The sequence below is a fragment of the Ascaphus truei genome, chromosome 2 (genome assembly GCF_040206685.1).
Source record: "Ascaphus truei isolate aAscTru1 chromosome 2, aAscTru1.hap1, whole genome shotgun sequence".
NCBI lineage: Eukaryota > Metazoa > Chordata > Amphibia > Anura > Ascaphidae > Ascaphus > Ascaphus truei.
Window position 1 is genome coordinate 180,796,360 of NC_134484.1, and position 19,136 is coordinate 180,815,495.

General features: G+C 48.4%; 1 protein-coding gene across 2 annotated transcripts in view; it reads right to left on the reverse strand.

Moving 5' to 3' along the window:
• The window catches only part of RNF144B (ring finger protein 144B), an 84,288-nt gene extending 68,274 nt beyond the window's left edge, over positions 1-16,014 (reverse strand). Inside the window, exon 1 of one of the 2 annotated variants that reach the window (XM_075585609.1) lies at positions 15,716-16,014. The gene's annotated coding sequence lies outside the window, so the exon portion shown is untranslated. The remainder of the gene's footprint in view (positions 1-15,715) is intronic. The other variant, XM_075585608.1, reaches the window with a different exon arrangement.
• Between the last annotated feature and the right edge of the window lie 3,122 nt (positions 16,015-19,136).

Genomic DNA, 19,136 nt, shown 5'->3' on the forward strand with positions numbered 1-19,136 from the left:
TTGAGGAAGGAGGAGATGGGGTGAAGGTGAGGAAGGAGGAGAGGGGGTGAGGGGGAGGGGTGTGGTGGTGAGGGTGAAGGTGAGGGGGGGTGAAGGAGAGGGGGTGAAGATGAGGGGGTGAAGGTGAGGGAGGGGGGAAAGGAGGGGGTGAAGGTGAGGGAGGGTGAAGGTGAGGGAGGGGGGGTGAAGGTGAGGCAGGGGGTGAAGGTGAAGGGTGTGGGGTGAAGGTGGGGGGTGAAGGTAAGGGAGGGGGTGAAGATGAGGGAGGGGGTGAAGATGAGGGAGGGGGGTGAAGGTGAGGGAGGGGGATCAGGGAGGGGGGGTGAAGGTGAGGGGGGGTGAAAGTGAAGGAGGGGGGTGAAGGTGAGGGAGGGGGTGAAGGTGAGGGAGGGGGTGAAGGTGAGGGATGAAGGTGAGGAGGGGGGAAGGTGAGGGAGGTGGGGAAGATAAGGGAGGGGGGGGAAGGTGAGGGACGGAGGTGAGGGACGGGGGGGAAGGTGAGGGAGGGGGGGAAGGTGAGAAGGGGGGTGAAGGTGAGAAGGGGGGTGAAGGTGAGGGAGGGGGGTGAAGGTGAGGGAGAGAGGGATGAAGGTGAGGGAGGGGGTGAAGGTGAGGGAGGGGGAGGGGGGGTGAAGGTGAGGGATGAGGGGGGGTGAAGGTGAGGAAGGAGGAGGGAGGGTGAAGGTGAGGAAGGAGCAGGAGGAGGGCGGGTGATGGTGAGGAAGGAGGAGGGGGTGGTGTGAGGATGAGGGGGTGTGAGGGTGGAATAGGGGGGGAGAGGATGAAGGGGGGTTGCAACAATGTTGGAAGTAGTGGGGGAGGAGCATTAAGATCAGTTTCGCTCGCCATGTATGACTGCAGGTATGTTATTTATAAATTATCTTATCCTTTATGTCATTTTTTTTCTAAATTTCACTCCACGTGTGCACCAATTTGCACCATTTCATATTCTATTTTGTAAAAAAATCTGGGAGGCGCTCAATCCCCAAACCCCTCCCAGATTTTGTTTACGAAATTGAATTTTAAATGGTGCAAACTTGGAGTGAAATTTAGGAAAAATGACATAACGGTCTGAGGCTTTTCGAGCGCACCGCATTTTTCACCATTGTGTCAATTATTTTTTGAGAAGCCACCTGGCAACCCTAACAGAGAGGTAGGCGCGCACACAGACACACACACACAAACACACACAAACACACAGAGGCAGGCACAGACACACACACGCACAAACACAGAGGCGCACACACGCACACACATACACACACAGAGGCAGGCACACACACACACAAACATACAGAGGCAGGCACACACACACACAGAGGCAGGCACACACACACACAGAGGCAGGCACACACACACACAAAGAGGCAGGTACATACACACACAGGTACAAACACACAAAGAGGCAAGCACACACACACAAAGAGGCAGGCACACATACACACACAGGCAGGCACACACACAGAGGCAGACACACACATACACACACACAGGGGCGCACACGCACACACACACACAGAGACTTCGTAGGGTTGCCAGGTGTCCGTTTTGAACCGGACTAACCGGTATTTTGCTGATCTGTCCGGTAGAAAATGAGAGTTAATACCGGACATGTATGTGTCTGGTATTATCCCTCCCTGGACGTGCGGGCAGCGGGAGTGGGAAGCGTGGCCGCGTGCAGCGTCCCCACTCGTACCTCCGATTCAGAAGCAGCCTGCAGCATCTGGTAACCAGGGCAACTGGCATCAGCCCCCCCCCCCCCCCTCCCAGCCAAGGAGAAGACTAACCAATGGGAGGGCTCAACACATGCACAGCTCCCCATTTGCATGCTGGGAAATGTAGTTTCCTCCCAGCTTTGCATGTGGGAGAGGAGAGAAGAGCTCCACTCTGTCCCTGCCACCACAGGTAACATACCAGGAGGGGGAGAGGATGAAAAAGGAGAGGGGCGGGTGAAGGGGAGGGGGTGGTGAAGGGAAGGGAGGGGGTGGTGAAGGGGAGGGAGGGGGTGGTGAAGGGGAGGGAGAAAGGGGGGTGGTGAAGGGGAGGGAGAAAGGGGGGGGGTGAAGGGGAGGGAGAAAGGGGGGAGGGAGAAAGGGGGGATGGTGAAGGAGAGGGAGGAAGGGGGGTGGTGAAGGAGAGGGAGGAAGGGGGGGTGGTGAAGGAGAGGGAGGAAGGGGGGGGTGGTGAAGGAGAGGGAGGAAGGGGGGGGAGGTGAAGAAGAGGGAAGAAGGGGGTGGTGAAGGAGAGGGAGGAAGGGTGGGTGGTGAAGGGGCTGGAGGAAGGGGGGTGGTGAAGGGGAGGGAGGAAGGGGGGGTGGTGAAGGGGAGGGAGGAAGGGGTGAGTGTCATGGAACAAGAACCACATTTCTGTTTCACCCCCCCTTTCCTTTGCAGCTTCTGCTTGTCACGTTCTCATTCCAGCTGCATGCATTTTGCTCTGTGCACTCTCAGTGCCTGTGTGTTAGACACAGTGTTGCGATCCCTGTCCCTGCATTATGCCAGTGAGTTGCTACAGCAACCTCAGCCTTTCTGTCAGAATGGGTTAGTCTGCCCTCTCCCCCTCTGCCTTGCTGACAGATGGTCTGTCCCTCAATACGAGTTAAGCTTACTGGAACTAATCATACATCATTCGTGACCCTGGTTCCAGGAAAGTGAGGGAGGGAGGGGGGGTGAAGGTGAGGGAGGGGGTGAAGGGGAGGGAGGGTGAAGGGGAGGGAGGGTGAAGGGGAGGGAGGGTGGCGGGAGGGTGAAGGGGAGGGAGGGTGGGGGGAGGGTGAAGGTGAGGGAGGGTGGGGGGGTGAAGGTGAGGGAGGGTGGGGGTGAAGGTGAGGGAGGGTGGGGGGGGTGAAGGTAAGGGAGGGAGGGGGGTGGTGAAGGTGAGGGAGGGAGGGGGGTGGTGAAGTTGAGGGAGGGGGGTGGTTAAGGTGAGGGAAGGAGGTGGGTAATGTGAGGGAGGGTGTGGGGGGGTGAAGGTGAGGGAGGGTGTGGGGGGGTGAAGGTGAGGGAGGGTGGGGGGGTGAAGGTGAGGGGGGGTGAAGGTGAGGGAGGGTGGGGGGTGAAGGTGAGGGAGGGGGTGGTGAAGGTGAGGGAGGGAGGGGTGGTCGTGAAGGTAGGGGATGGAGGGGTTGGTGAAGGTGAGGGAGGGAGGGGGGTGGTGAAGGTGAGGGAGGGAGGAGGGTGGTGAAGGGGAGGGAGGAGGAAGGGGAGGGAGGAGGGAGGGGGGGGTGAAGGGGAGGAAGGGGGGTGGTGAAGGGGAGGGAGGGGGAGGGAGGAGGGGGTGGTGAAGGTGAGGGAAGGGGGTGGTTAAGGTGAGGGAGGGGGGTGAAGGTGAGGGAGGGTGAAGGTGTGGGGGGGTGAAGGTGAAGGTGAGGGAGGGTGGGGGGGTGAGGGTGGGGGTGGTGAAGGTGAGGGAGGGAGGGGGGGTGGTGAAGGTAGGGGATGGAGGTGGTGGTGAAGGTGAGGGAGGGAGGGGGGTGGTAAAGGTGAGGGAGGGAGGAGGGGTGGTGAAGGGGAGGGAGGAGGAAGGGGAGGAGGGAGTGGTGAAGGAGAGGGAGGAGGGAGGGAGGGCGGTGGTGAAGGGGAGGGAGGGGGGGTGGTGAAGGGGAGAGGGAGGAGGGGTGGAGTAGGGGAGGGAGGAGGAGGGAGGGGGGATGGTGAAGGGGAGGGAGGGGGTGGTGAAGGGGAGGGAGGGGGGGTGAAGGGGAGGGAGGGGGGGGTGAAGGGGAGGGAGGGGGGTGGTGAAGGGGAGGGAGGGAGGGGGGTGAAGGGGAGGGAGGGGGGTGGTGAAGGGGAGGGAGGGGGGGTGGTGAAGGGGAAGGAGGGGCGGTGGTGATGGGGGGGAGGGAGGGGGGGCAGTGAAGGTGAGGGAGCGGGGGGCGGGGAGGGAGGGGTGGGCGGTGAGGGATGGAGGGGGGGGCGGTGAGGGAGGGAGGGAGGGAGGGGGGCGGTGAGGGAGGGAGGGGGGTGGTGAAGGTGAGGGGGCGGTGAAGGGGAGGGGGGGCGGTGAAGGGGAGGGAGGGAGGGAGGGGGGGCGGTGAAGGGGAGGGAGGGAGGGAGGGGGGGCGGTGAAGGTGAGGGAGGGGGGGCAGTGAAGGTGAGGGAGGGGAGGTAAAGGTGAGGGAGGAGGGGTGAAGGTAGGTAGGGGAGGGGGTGAAGTTAAGGGAGAGGGGGTGAAGGTGAGGGAGGGAGGGGTGAAGGTGAGCAAGGGGTGAAGGTGTGGGGGGTGAAGGTGTGGGAGGGGGAGGGGTGAAGGTGAGGGAGGAGGGGGGTGAATGTGTGGGGGGTGAAGGTGAGGGAGGGAGTGAAGGAGGGGGTGAAGGTGTGGGAGGGGGAGGGGTGAAGGTGAGGGAGGAGGGGGGTGAATGTGTGGGGGGTGAAGGTGAGGGAGGGAGTGAAGGAGGGGGTGAAGGTGAGGAAGGAGGAGGACGGGGGTGAAGGTGAGGAAGGAGGCGGAGGGGGGGTGATGGTGAGGAAGGAGGAGGGGGGTGGTGTGAGGATGAGGGGGGTGAGAGGGTGGATGAGGGGGGAGAGGATGAAGGGGGGTTGCAACAATGTTGGAAGTAGTGGGGGAGGAGCATTAAGATCAGTTTCGCTCGCCATGTATGACTGCAGGTATGTTATTTATAAATAATCTTATCCGTTATGTCATTGTTTTCTAAATATCACTCCACGTGTGCACCAATTTGCCCCATTTCATATTCTATTTCGTAAAAAAATGCTGGGAGGTGCTCAATCCCCAAACCCCTCCCAGATGTTTTTTACGAAATAGAATATGAAATGGTGCAAACTTGGAGTGAAATGTAGAAAAAATTACATAACGGTCTAAGAATTTATAAATAAAATACCTTCCCACCGACTTTTCGAGCGCGCCGCATTTTTCACCGTTGTGTCCGGTATTTTTTGAGAAGCCACCTGGCAACCCTAACAGAGAGGCAGGCACGCACACATACACACAGACACACACACAGAGGCACAAACAGAGGCAGGCGCGCACACATACACATACACACACAGAGGCACAAACAGAGGCAGGCACACAAACACACAGAGGCAGGCACACACACACAGGCAGGCACACAAACACACAGAGGCGGGCACACACACCGAGGCAGGCACAAACACACACAGAGGCAGGCGCGCACACATATACACACACACACACACAGAGGCAGGCACACAAACATACACACACACACACACACAGAGGCACAAACAGAGGCAGGCACACAAACACACAGAGGCAGGCAGACACACACATAGAGGCAGGCACACACACACAGGCAGGCACACAAACACATAGAGGCAGACACACACACACAGGCAGGCACACAAACACATAGAGGCAGGCACACACACACACCGAGGCAGGCACAAACACACACAGAGGCAGGTAGACAAACACACAGAGGCAGGCACACACACACACACACCGCGGCAGGCACACAAACACGCAGAGGCAGGCACACACACACACAGAGGCAGGCACACACACACACACAGGCAGGCACACACACACAGGCAGGCACACACACACAGAGGCAGGCACACACACACACACACAGAGGCAGGAACACACAGGCAGGCACGCACACACACACAGAGGCAGGCACACACACACACAGCCAGGCACACACACACAGAGGCAGGAACACACAGGCAGGCACACACAGAGGCACACACACACACACACAGAGACTTCGTAGGGTTGCCAGGTGTCCGTTTTGAACCGGACTAACCGGTATTTTGCTGATCTGTCCGGTAGAAAATGAGAGTTAATACCGGACATGTATGTGTCTGGTATTATCCCTCCCTGGACGTGCGGGCAGCGGGAGTGGGAAGGGTGGCCGCGTGCAGCGTCCCCACTCGTACCTCTGATTCAGAAGCAGCCTGCAGCATCTGGTAACCAGGGCAACTGGCATCAGCCCCCACCCCAGCCAAGGAGAAGACTAACCAATGGGAGGGCTCAACACATGCACAGCTCCCCATTTGCATGCTGGGAAATGTAGTTTCCTCCCAGCTTTGCATGTGGGAGAGGAGAGAAGAGTTCCACTCTGTCCCTGCCACCACAGGTAACATACCAGGAGGGGGAGAGGATGAAAAAGAAGGGTGAGGAGGTGGTGAGGAAGGAAGAGGAGGAGGAGAGAAGGGTGAGGGAGGCGGAGTGCAGGTGAGGGAGGCGGGGTGAAGGTGAGGGGATGGGGGTGAAGATGAGGGGATGGGGGTGAAGGTGGCGGGTGAAAGTGAAGGAGGAGGGGGAGGATGGGGGTGAAGGTGATGGAGGAGGGGGTGAAGGTGAGGGAGGGGGGTGAAGGTGAGGGAGGGGGGCTGAAGGTGAGGGAGGGGGATGAAGGTGAGGAAGGGGGATGAAGGTGAGGGAGGGGGATGAAGGTGAGGTAGGGGGATGAAGGTGAGGGAGGGGGATGAAGGTGAGGAAGGGGGATGAAGGTGAGGGAGGGGGATGAAGGTGAGGGAGGGGGATGAAAGTGAGGAAGAGGAGGGGGGTGAAGCTGAGGGAAGAGGGGGGGTGATGGTGAGGAAAGAGAAAGGGGGTGGTGTGAGGATGAGGGGGGTGAGAGGGTGGATGAGGGGTGGGAGGATGAAGGGGGGTTGCAACAATGTTGGAAGTAGTGGGGGAGGAGCATTAAGATCAGTTTCGCTCGCCATGTATGACTGCAGGTATGTTATTTATAAATAATCTTATCCGTTATGTCATTGTTTTCTAAATATCACTCCACGTGTGCACCAATTTGCCCCATTTCATATTCTATTTCGTAAAAAATGCTGGGAGGTGCTCAATCCCCAAACCCCTCCCAGATGTTTTTTACGAAATAGAATATGAAATGGTGCAAAATTGGAGTGAAATGTAGAAAAAATTACATAACGGTCTAAGAATTTATAAATAAAATACCTTCCCACCGACTTTTCGAGCGCGCCGCATTTTTCACCGGTGTGTCCGGTATTTTTTGAGAAGACACCTGGCAACCCTAACAGAGAGGCAGGCACGCACACATACACACAGACACACACACAGAGGCACAAACAGAGGCAGGCGCGCACACATACACATACACACACAGAGGCACAAACAGAGGCAGGCACACAAACACACAGAGGCAGGCACACAAACACAGGCACGCACACATACACACAGACACACACACACAGAGGCACAAACAGAGGCAGGCGTGCACACATACACACACACACACAGAGGCAGGCACACAAACATACACACACACACACAGAGGCACAAACAGAGGCAGGCACACAAACACACAGAGGCAGGCACACACACACAGGCAGGCACACACACACACACAGCCAGGCACACACTCACACACACACAGAGGCAGGAACACACAGGCAGGCACACACACACACACACACAGAGGCGCACACACAGAGGCGCACACACACACACACACAGGGGCGCACACACACACACACAGAGGCGCGCACACACACACACACAGAGAGACTTCGTAGGGTTGCCAGGTGTCTGGTTTTGAACCGGACAGACCGGTATTTTGCTGATCTGTCCGGTAGAAAATGAGAGAAAAAGGAGGATGAGGAGGTGGTGAGGAAGGAGGAGGAGGAGAGAAGGGTGAGGGAGGCGGAGTGCAGGTGAGGAAGGCGGGGTGAAGGTGAGGGGATGGGGGTGAAGGTGGCGGGGTGAAAGTGAGGGAGGAGGGGGGTGAAGGTGATGGAGGAGGAGGGGGGTGAAGGTGAGAAAGGAGGAGGAGGGGGTGAAGGTGAGGAAGGAGGGGGGTGAGGGAAGAGGGGGGGTGATGGTGAGGGAAGAGGGGGGGTGATGGTGAGGAAGGAGGAGGGGGGTCTTGTGAGGATGAGGGGGGTGAGAGGGTGGATGAGGGGGGAGAGGATGAAGGGGGGTTGCAACAATCTTGGAAGTAGTGGGGGAGGAGCATTAAGATCAGTTTCGCTCGCCATGTATGACTGCAGGTATGTCATTTATAAATTATCTTATCCGTTATGTCATGGTTTTCTAAATATCACTCCACGTGTGCACCAATTTGCCCCATTTCATATTCTATTTCGTAAAAAATGCTGGGAGGTGCTCAATCCCCAAACCCCTCCCAGATGTTTTTTACGAAATTGAATATTAAATGGTGCAAACTTGGAGTGAAATTTAGGAAAAATTACATAATGGTCTAAGGCTTTATAAATAAAATACCTTCCCACCGACTTTTCGAGCGCGCCGCATTTTTCACCGTTGTGTCCGGTATTTTTTAAGAAGCCACCTGGCAACCCTAACAGAGAGGCAGGCACGCACACATACAGACACACACAGAGGCACACACGGAGACACACACAGATGCACACAGAGGGGGACCCACACAGAGAAGGACCCACACAGAGAAGGACCCACACAGAGGGGCACACACACACAGAGGCACACATACACAGAGGCACACACACAGAGAGGCACACACACACACAGGCACTAGAGACGCACGCACACACACAGGCACACACAGAGGCACACACAGAGGCACTAGAGACGCACGCACACACACAGAGGCACACACAGAGGCACTAGAGACAGACGCACGCACACACACACACACACACACACAGAGACAGTTAGTATAACGATATAAGTGCAAATAGCTAGAGGTGTGTGCTGAGCACGCGCGTTCTAAGTCAAACTTCTTTGTGAAAAACAGTGACCAAAGACAATGACATTTCACTTAAAATGCACGTGCTCAGAACACACAACTTTTTTAATTGATGAACCAGATCTGGGACTGGTTTTTCACCTACATTTCAACCCTATAAAAAAACATAACCACTGGTCAGTGGTTTGGCAGGCCATAAAAACAATGTTTGTATTTTTTAAAGACAATATGCACCTTAACATTAACCTCTCATGTGCCAGATTGATTAAAATACTTAATACTTCCTGCCATGTTCATTACAGTTACCTTCACTGAGCCGAGAAGGATCTCCTGGAACCAGGCAGCTCCCAGCTTCAGGAGCTATGAACTTCTGTCCCACAACTTGTATAATGGTAACATTGGGCAAGAACAGCCAATGAATAGTACGATGTCACCTCTCGCACTGATGCTGCCCCTATTCAATAGCATCACCCGTCTCTGTGTTTAATTCCTAACAGTGCTGTGAATTGAAGTGTCCAGATCGGCTGAAACAGAGGCCTCCAGGTGATCAGCGGTCCTGTTTTGATAGACGGTTCCAGTTTAAGCAAGAAGGAAGAACAGAAAAATGCTTTTGTGTGCACCAAGACGTAGTCACTAGGTCACGGGGTCTGGCACTCCCGGGAAGAGTCGATACGTCATGCCCAAAGAGTTTTTTTTTTTCCAGCTTTGATTGCGTCCTGCGTTCCCATGGAGCACAGGACGCGATCTAAAGTATAGGAAATTGGAAGAGGTCTCCGCTTACATTTCCGGGTTAAGAGGCACCACGGTCTTGTGACTGCTTTTAAGATTGGCCACGAGAACGCGCTGTGTCAGAGGGGCCCTCCGGCACACAAAGGGTTAATGGGAGACGTGTTTGTCAATCAAGTGTTTTCCTTCCCTTATACCCACCCTATCCTATTCAGGGAGCCAATAAAGATGAGGTGAGGAGGGGGGACTCCGGCTGTACAAGCACACAGTGATATCACACAAATGGGAGGAGCCAGAAAAAGATCCAACCCCTCCCAAGATCAACTTTAAAATACTAGTGTCCAATTTCGGTTAAAAATATATATATATATATATTACCCAGATAAAACCCATTTAACATGTCACTGGAATTAGCTCACTTTGGTCCGAGGGAGATTGCCCCTTGTAAGTGATAAGAGAATTAGGGATTCATTCTATATTAACCTCAAATGTGGATTTTTGCTTGAAAACGTCCGCTTCGGACAATATAGAATAAGGCCCTTAACGGGTAAATGACGCAGAGCTCACCTTTCCCTTAGCTTATATGCAATGGGATGAGGGACCATTTACCAAGAAGCTGGAGAGTTTGGACACATTTTACCTACCACACCAAGTGTGTGTACTGTGCCTTGCGAAAAAAAAAGAAGTTATGTCTAACAAAGTCACTATGCACCAACCTATTATTAAAGACATCTATATAACTATCCTCAAAATAACTAAATACAAGATGAGAAGGAAGTAACAGAGCACAACCAGGGATATCCAAAAAAAAAAAAAAAGATAATTAGAAGGAAAGAGCGTTTTCCACAAAATGATTATTGGTCATGATAGAAAAAAATATACAGTAGCAAGACATTGCCCTACCAACGCGTTTCACGGTATACCTTGAGAAAGCGCTCTGTGTAGCGTGAAACACGTTGGTAGGGCAAGGAGAACGCACTTGCCTTCGAATTATCTTTTTTTGGATATCCCTGGTTGTGCTCTGTTATTTTTTTCTCGTCTTGTATCTTGTATCATACTGACGGAGGCACACCTAGACTGCCTGAAATCTGGATCTACATGGACGCTGCAGCAGACTTGTGAGTTTTTGCTTGCTACATGTTTTCCTTTGTGATTGTAAGGACATTAGGTACTTTTTTGGGGTGATTACATTGCATTGGTTTCTGGATATATTGTGTACCGCATTTTCATTCCATCTGACGTTTACCAACCAGGATACCACATCCAGTACCTATCCTCATTGCAAGATATGCAATCCAGGCTTTGCTATATGAGTATCCATTTATATTTTTTATACTGTATACCACTCTGCTCTGTATATGGTCTCTAGCACCACGCATCTATGGCTATTAGTCAAAATAACTAAACACTGAAATGTTGCTGTGCTCTTGTATACAGAGGGCATGGCCCGGAGTAGCAGGAAGTAACTCACAGAGGTACAAAGTCAGCGCTGTGTAAATACACCACTTTCATTTCTCTAGTAATCCAATCATGTGACATGATTTGCAGAAGAAAACATTTACTCAAGCTTTCAGTCCTGGACAAGCAATGGCAAAGAAAGAAAAATCGGATACATACATACAGTAGGCGGCAGAAAAAACACTAAAACAATCGAGAAACCTTTGGGGTGGGCAGAAGGAGTTATGAAAAGTACTAATGTCAAATTAAATGAATGATGCAAAGGCTACAGTTTTTCGTTTATGTAAGGAAAATAAGCAGGCTATGACCCCTGTTTAATAAACTGTAAAATTGTCTTCTTATCTGGGAAGCTATGCGCCCCATTCAAAGTAATTAATATAAGGCTTCACTGTGTTTTAAATAGGTACCTGGGCAAGCTAAATAATCCTTATCACTAAGGTTTCTATCACTATCAATACTACTAGGTACTCTGGACTGGAATCCTTTCATTGATGGTCCTGCTTTTAGCAGCCATTCTGCATTTCCAACCTTTTGAATAGTGAATTAGTGCTGCCATGTAGTACCCAAGTAGATGTAAACACTGTTTTAGTTGCTTTGTTCTTTTTCTAAAAGCACCATAGCATACTTTTTTTCACATCCTTGCTACAGATTTCCTTCTGAACAAATATTTAATTACACTGCATTATTTTTGCAGATCAATGTTTCATTTCCAAAAAACTGTTTTGTAATATATGTGTGTGTGTGTGTGTGTGTGTGTGTGTGTGTGTGTGTGTGTGTGTGTGTGTGTGTGTGTGTGTGTGTGTGTGTGTGTGTGTGTGTGTGTGTGTGTGTGTGTGTGTGTGTGTGTGTGTGTGTGCGTGCGTGCGTGCGTGTGTGTGTGTGTGTATAATACAAAGAGGTTGAATTTTTTCAAATATTCATGAACATTTTGAAGTTCTAAAAAGTTTGCCTAAATGTAAAAAATTAATTATCTAAATCTAATCCAGTAAAACAAACTTTTTTTAAAAAAATATAACAAGAAAACGTTATGTAAAAGTGCTTTGCCATGTAACAACCTTTTTTTACTTTGCAATGTAGGTTTTAACTTTTTATTTTATTTTTTCGGGCCAATTCCCGTTTTTTGAACAATATAAATACTAGGGAATGTACAGTACACTACAAGCAAAGAAATAAGCCCCAATGCACATCAATATGCCACATTTCGTTCATTTCTATACGTTCCTGTCTTTCTTATATAAGTATGGGTCATTTAGTTCAATAATGTGTCCTAAACCATTGCAGGCGTGAAGGAGAGACCTGCGAGTTTCCAACATGTCTGTGCAAACATTCCAATCTATGAACTCTCTGGTGGATCTGTCAAACGTATGGAAACTCTGTAGTAATCAGATCAGTTTGCAACACAAATGTATAATGAGTGAAGCAGATGTATTTCATTCCAGAGAAGGAAATGAACGAGCCAGTTTGCTACATTCTCACTGCATAATAGGAAACTGATGTCTCTGCTACATTCTGTTCATGGAGCAAATCAGTCATCTCCCCCTATATATCATATTCAAAAGAGGAAGCGTACCTCCGTTTAACTACATTGTTTGTAATAGTTGAAAATTCACCATATGTTTAATTAAAAAAAAAAAACACGGAGGGGTTTAAACTCCTTTCCATATATCACAGTTCTCAAAAAAAAAATCTAGTAGGAATGACAGCCTGTAAATAGGATATTGGCAATTTTCAGTCTGCAGCTCCCTAACCCAGCCTCGGGCATGACATGTCTCTCTCTGTGTGTAAGATGACATGTCTCTCTCTCTGTGTAAGATGACATGTCTCTCTCTCTGTGTAAGATGACATGTCTCTCTGTGTGTAAGATGACATGTCTCTCTCTCTGTGTAAGATGACATGTCTCTCTGTGTGTAAGATGACATGTCTCTCTCTGTGTGTAAGATGACATGTCTCTCTGTGTGTAAGATGACATGTCTCTCTGTGTGTAAGATGACATGTCTCTCTCTGTGTGTAAGATGACATGTCTCTCTGTGTGTAAGATGACATGTCTCTCTGTGTGTAAGATGACATGTCTCTCTGTGTGTAAGATGACATGTCTCTCTCTGTGTGTAAGATAACATGTCTCTGTGTGTGTGTAAGATTACATGTCTCTCTGTGTGTAAGATGACATGTCTCTCTCTGTGTGTAAGATAACATGTCTCTGTGTGTAAGATAACGTCTCTGTGCGTGTGTAAGATTACATGTCTCTCTGTGTGTAAGATGACATGTCTCTCTCTGTGTGTAAGATGACATGTCTCTCTCTGTGTGTAAGATGACATGTCTCTCTGTGTGTAAGATGACATGTCTCTCTCTGTGTAAGATGACATGTCTCTCTGTGTGTAAGATGACATGTCTCTCTGTGTGTAAGATGACATGTCTCTCTGTGTGTAAGATGACATATCTCTCTGTGTGTAAGATGACATGTCTCTCTGTGTGTAAGATGACATGTCTCTCTGTGTGTAAGATGACATGTCTCTCTGTGTGTAAGATGACATGTCTCTCTCTGTGTGTAAGATGACATGTCTCTCTCTGTGTGTAAGATGACATGTCTCTCTGTGTGTAAGATGACATGTCTCTCTCTGTGTGTAAGATGACATGTCTCTGTGTGTAAGATGACATGTCTCTCTGTGTGTAAGATGACATGTCTCTCTGTGTGTGTAAGATGACATGTCTCTCTCTGTGTAAGATGACATGTCTCTCTGTGTAAGATGACATGTCTCTCTCTGTGTGTAAGATGACATGTCTCTCTGTGTGTGTAAGATGACATGTCTCTGTGTGTAAGATGACATGTCTCTCTCTCTGTGTAAGATGACATGTCTCTCTGTGTGTAAGATGACATGTCTCTCTGTGTGTAAGATGACATGTCTCTCTGTGTGTAAGATGACATGTCTCTCTGTGTGTGTAAGATGACATGTCTCTCTGTGTGTAAGATGACATGTCTCTCTCTGTGTAAGATGACATGTCTCTCTGTGTGTGTCAGATGACATGTCTCTCTCTGTGTAAGATGACATGTCTCTCTCTGTGTAAGATGACATGTCTCTCTCTGTGTAAGATGACATGTCTCTCTGTGTGTAAGATGACATGTCTCTCTCTGTGTAAGATGACATGTCTCTCTCTGTGTAAGATGACATGTCTCTCTGTGTAAGATGACATGTCTCTCTCTGTGTGTAAGATGACATGTCTCTCTGTGTGTAAGATGACATGTCTCTCTGTGTAAGATGACATGTCTCTCTCTGTGTAAGATGACATGTCTCTCTGTGTGTAAGATGACATGTCTCTGTGTGTAAGATGACATGTCTCTCTGTGTGTAAGATGACATGTCTCTCTGTGTGTAAGATGACATGTCTCTCTGTGTGTAAGATGACATGTCTCTCTGTGTGTAAGATGACATGTCTCTCTGTGTAAGATGACATGTCTGTCTCTGTGTAAGATGACATGTCTCTCTCTCTGTGTAAGATGACATGTCTCTCTGTGTGTAAGATGACATGTCTCTGTGTGTAAGATGACATGTCTCTCTGTGTGTAAGATGACATGTCTCTCTGTGTGTGTAAGATGACATGTCTCTCTGTGTGTAAGATGACATGTCTCTCTGTGTGTAAGATGACATGTCTCTCTGTGTAAGATGACATGTCTGTCTCTGTGTAAGATGACATGTCTCTCTCTGTGTAAGATGACATGTCTCTGTGTGTGTAAGATGACATGTCTCTCTCTGTGTAAGATGACATGTCTCTCTCTGTGTAAGATGACATGTCTCTCTCTGTGTAAGATGACATGTCTCTGTGTGTAAGATGACATGTCTCTCTGTGTAAGATGACATGTCTCTCTGTGTGTAAGATGACATGTCTCTCTGTGTGTGTAAGATGACATGTCTCTCTCTGTGTAAGATGACATGTCTCTGTGTGTAAGATGACATGTCTCTCTGTGTAAGATGACATGTCTCTCTGTGTGTAAGATGACATGTCTCTCTGTGTGTAAGATGACATGTCTCTCTGTGTGTGTCAGATGACATGTCTCTCTGTGTGTAAGATGACATGTCTCTCTGTGTAAGATGACATGTCTCTCTGTGTGTAAGATGACATGTCTCTCTGTGTGTGTAAGATGACATGTCTCTCTGTGTGTAAGATGACATGTCTCTCTGTGTGTAAGATGACATGTCTCTCTGTGTAAGATGACATGTCTGTCTCTGTGTAAGATGACATGTCTCTCTCTGTGTAAGATGACATGTCTCTGTGTGTGTAAGATGACATGTCTCTCTCTGTGTAAGATGACATGTCTCTCTCTGTGTAAGATGACATGTCTCTCTCTGTGTAAGATGACATGTCTCTGTGTGTAAGATGACATGTCTCTCTGTGTAAGATGACATGTCTCTCTGTGTGTAAGATGACATGTCTCTCTGTGTGTGTAAGATGACATGTCTCTCTCTGTGTAAGATGACATGTCTCTGTGTGTAAGATGACATGTCTCTCTGTGTAAGATGACATGTCTCTCTGTGTGTAAGATGACATGTCTCTCTGTGTGTGTAAGATGACATGTCTCTCTGTGTGTGTAAGATGACATGTCTCTCTGTGTGTAAGATGACATATCTCTCTGTGTGTAAGATGACATGTCTCTCTCTGTGTAAGATGACATGTCTCTCTGTGTGTAAGATGACATGTCTCTCTGTGTGTAAGATGACATGTCTCTCTCTGTGTAAGATGACATGTCTCTCTGTGTGTAAGATGACATGTCTCTCTGTGTGTGTCAGATGACATGACCGGGAGATTCCTGCTAGGATCCCTCCTGCATCCTCTCAGCCACCTCTGCAGGCAGCAGGAGGGAGGAGATGGTGGTGGGGAAGGGGGATTGGGGAAAGCTGCTTACCTTGAAGAGAAATAGCCAGCCTGCAGTCTGCTGCAGCTGTCCTGCTTCCTTCCTTTCACTGCTTCATTCACGCTGCAATGATCCTATAAAGCTGCAGACTCTCTCATTGTGTCCCTTTCCCTGGCTGTCTGCCTCATCACACCTTCCTCGGGGTTTACCAGGGGTAGTCTCCCAGCCGCTGTGGCACTGGCACAAACAATCTCCTCCTCCCTCCTATTCGGAGCAAGTTGCTATTATCTGTAGCGCACGTCACAGCTTGAATGCAGTACTGTATCTCAGCGAAAGCTGCATGTCATTATACAGGAAGCCTGAATGCTGCACTTCCTACTTCCCATCTGGGTCTTAATTCAGCTGCAGGTGATCCTGAGCTGACAGAAAAACACACGGTGCCTCTGTGTTGAGTCTAGGCTAGGCTGAAGTGTTACTCCAGTATCTAAATGCAATGTGTCTTTTTTTTTTTATCATATTGGTTACTGAAGGATATGTACACAGTACACTGGGTTATTTTCAACTTGCTGGCATTTTGCTTCACATGTTACAGTACCTGACAGACTTGCCACACCCTTTGCTTTGATCCTGAAACATAAAACATATTTGAATATAATAATGCACCGTGGTTTTGCACAGTGTGCCCATATAAAATGCGTTTTTGCATCAAGTGATATCTCTGAGTTTAAAAAGAAAAAAAATGCTTTGTTATTTTTTCCTTTCATCCGGATCTCATACTTTACTGTGTGAATCCACTATTTGATGAGCAACCACTTTGCCCAAATTGAGTAGTATATAAAATTACTAAGGTGCACAGGGATAATACATATATAGAAACAACAAAAATGATTGGTGGCTCCTCCTTCCCAGGTTTTAAGCCCGCCCCTCCCCACTTCCCAAGTTAGTGGGTCCTTTCATTCTACTGGATATAGACCCAATGTGGTCTTTCTCCCTCCTAATAGAGGTAAATGAGAATTGTAATCCTAATAGAGTAATATTAGTATTTTATCTGGTAGTGTTAGGACTTGCGAATGGCTGTCTGCCCTATCGTGGCTCGCCAGCTTACAACGGTTTGGCCAAAGGGTTAAACTAAATTACCCTTTTTCAAGAGAATATATAAGTATTTTACTGTGTATTTTTGTCATGTTGGATGTAGCATTGGGCTTCTCTGTCGTCTGTTGTACACCTATTGAGCTGCCCACTCTGGGAATTTTAACAAATCACTGTAAATATGTTATTCACTCGTCATTTCTACAATAACCTAACTGCTCTATCAAGTTTTCATACTGAGGCTTTGACTGTTACCCAATAAGTGGGAATATTGATGTTCCTTGACTTAAGTCACAATGCATGATAAATTACACTCTGAGTGCCATAAGATAGGATTCTAGTGTAAGCAAATTGCTTTACACTTTTTGTTGTCTCATACTTAATTGCCAATTTTTCAGATAGTAATTTGGAGCAATCATGTAAAATATGATGCTGAAAACCGGCAGCACTCGCCCATCTGATTGGTTTGATAGTGTTTACATGGTCACAACTGCCCTACAGTGACAAAGAGGGCTCCACTTTCTTAAAACTTAAAACCAAAAACAAACCTACACAGACACACAATCACACACCATGAAGAAGGACACCACTTCTCACAGCCAGATCATTCATTCCATACATGAAGGAATGTTTAAAAGCACTCAAGAACGGAAAAAAAATTGAACTCAAAATGATAATACACTTTGACACTAAAACAAGAGGACAATGCTGATATGGATTTTTTAACCCACTACCATCCTTTTTTGTATGGTTTCTCCCTGCCTCTCTGTGAATTTTACAATTAATGCCCTCTTCCCCACCCCCCTACATTCCCACCCAACTGCACACTGCTAATGGATAGATGGTCCTGTGTCTCATTGTCCCAATAATTTCCAATGCATCTGATCTCAGACACGCTAGTCAAGAAAAAGGAAGATGGAGACACAGTTGAATTGCAAACATTGCTGAAGCTTTGCTCCATATTTGTAGCAGACAATTTTTACAATTAAACTGTGTGCCCCATCTTCCTTTTTCTGCACTATATTTATGCCTCTTTTTGGAACATTGGGGCTTTGATAGGCTAGCTTGCACCAGGATTAAAACATCTGACTTATTCTTCGGCAGTAGGTGTGCCTCTGTATACCTGGTTATTGCTTATACGCTATTCAAGAGGGTTGAGATTTCTTACAATGCATCTGATCTCGGACACTATTCAGGAGGGTTGGGGTTCATCAGAATTTAACAACATAATTATAGGGTTCCTTAACCAAAAAAAAGTTTAAAAACACTGTTATATACAATGTATCACATCACCTATTAAACCAGTCCTCCATTACACTTTAAATTCTCTCTCCTGGCTTCCCATTATATTCTGTACAGATTACAAAATTCATCTTTTCTCATTCAGGGCTAGGTGAAGCTACTGCATCATTAACGGTGTTACCCAGCCTCAAACCATATTGAATAAACTCCATTTGTTATTTCTCGATCTGCCCTTGCTCATGTCTTGCACCCTGCTCAAGGGTCTGTTCTCTCAACTACAATCTAAAATAAACCCTCTGGAATTGAAATTTACAATGCTGGGGTCTTAAGGAGCGATCACACGACACAACTAGTCCCCGGACGCTGCTCCATCACCCCCTAGAAAACTATCAAGTTCCCATGACATGCCTCATACATCATAACGACTCTGTAATGGTTAACATTTTTAATAGACTCGCGCCTACTGTTCCCCACACCTAATCTAAAGCAGGCACTGCTGCCCACTGCACTTATACCTTCCCATGTTGTCGCTTTAAAAGGTACAGTTCAACATAGCATGCCATAAAACAACCTTTTTTCAAAACAATTGAACAATCCAAGCAGAGCAGAGGTTGTGAGGCGGTGCGTAAGCTAAAGGGGAAAGAATGTGACCGGACTGCTCTCTGCTAGTACAAAAAAATGTATTTATTGGCAAATTAAAAACAGCAAGGGGAGGGAAAAAAACCCTCTTACGTGTTGCGCTTTTAACTTTTTGATATAGCGCAGACAATGCGCGAAACGCATAAGAGGTTTTTTCTTCCTGATGAAGTTTGTTTTACTAACGAAATGCGTAGAAGTGTAAATGAACAGTTTACCAGCAAGTATTATCCCACCAGTTTACTGCTGTGACTTGTCCGGTTAGCCTTCCGCTTTGGAACTGAGCCAGTGCGGGTTGGTCGTGGTTCACGGCAAAACCTTGTGACGTCAGTGTGCTGCAAGTGGCGCCGTGGAGTCAGAGCTCATACTGGGGGACGTCCCCAGAGCCGGTAGTTTATTGGGGTGGCATTGATTCGTTCTGCTGTACTGCTGAACTGGTACAGAGTTTGCAGCCTTAAAGGGACAGTACGCTTGTGAATCTTCAAGCAAGCAGACGTGTTCTTGG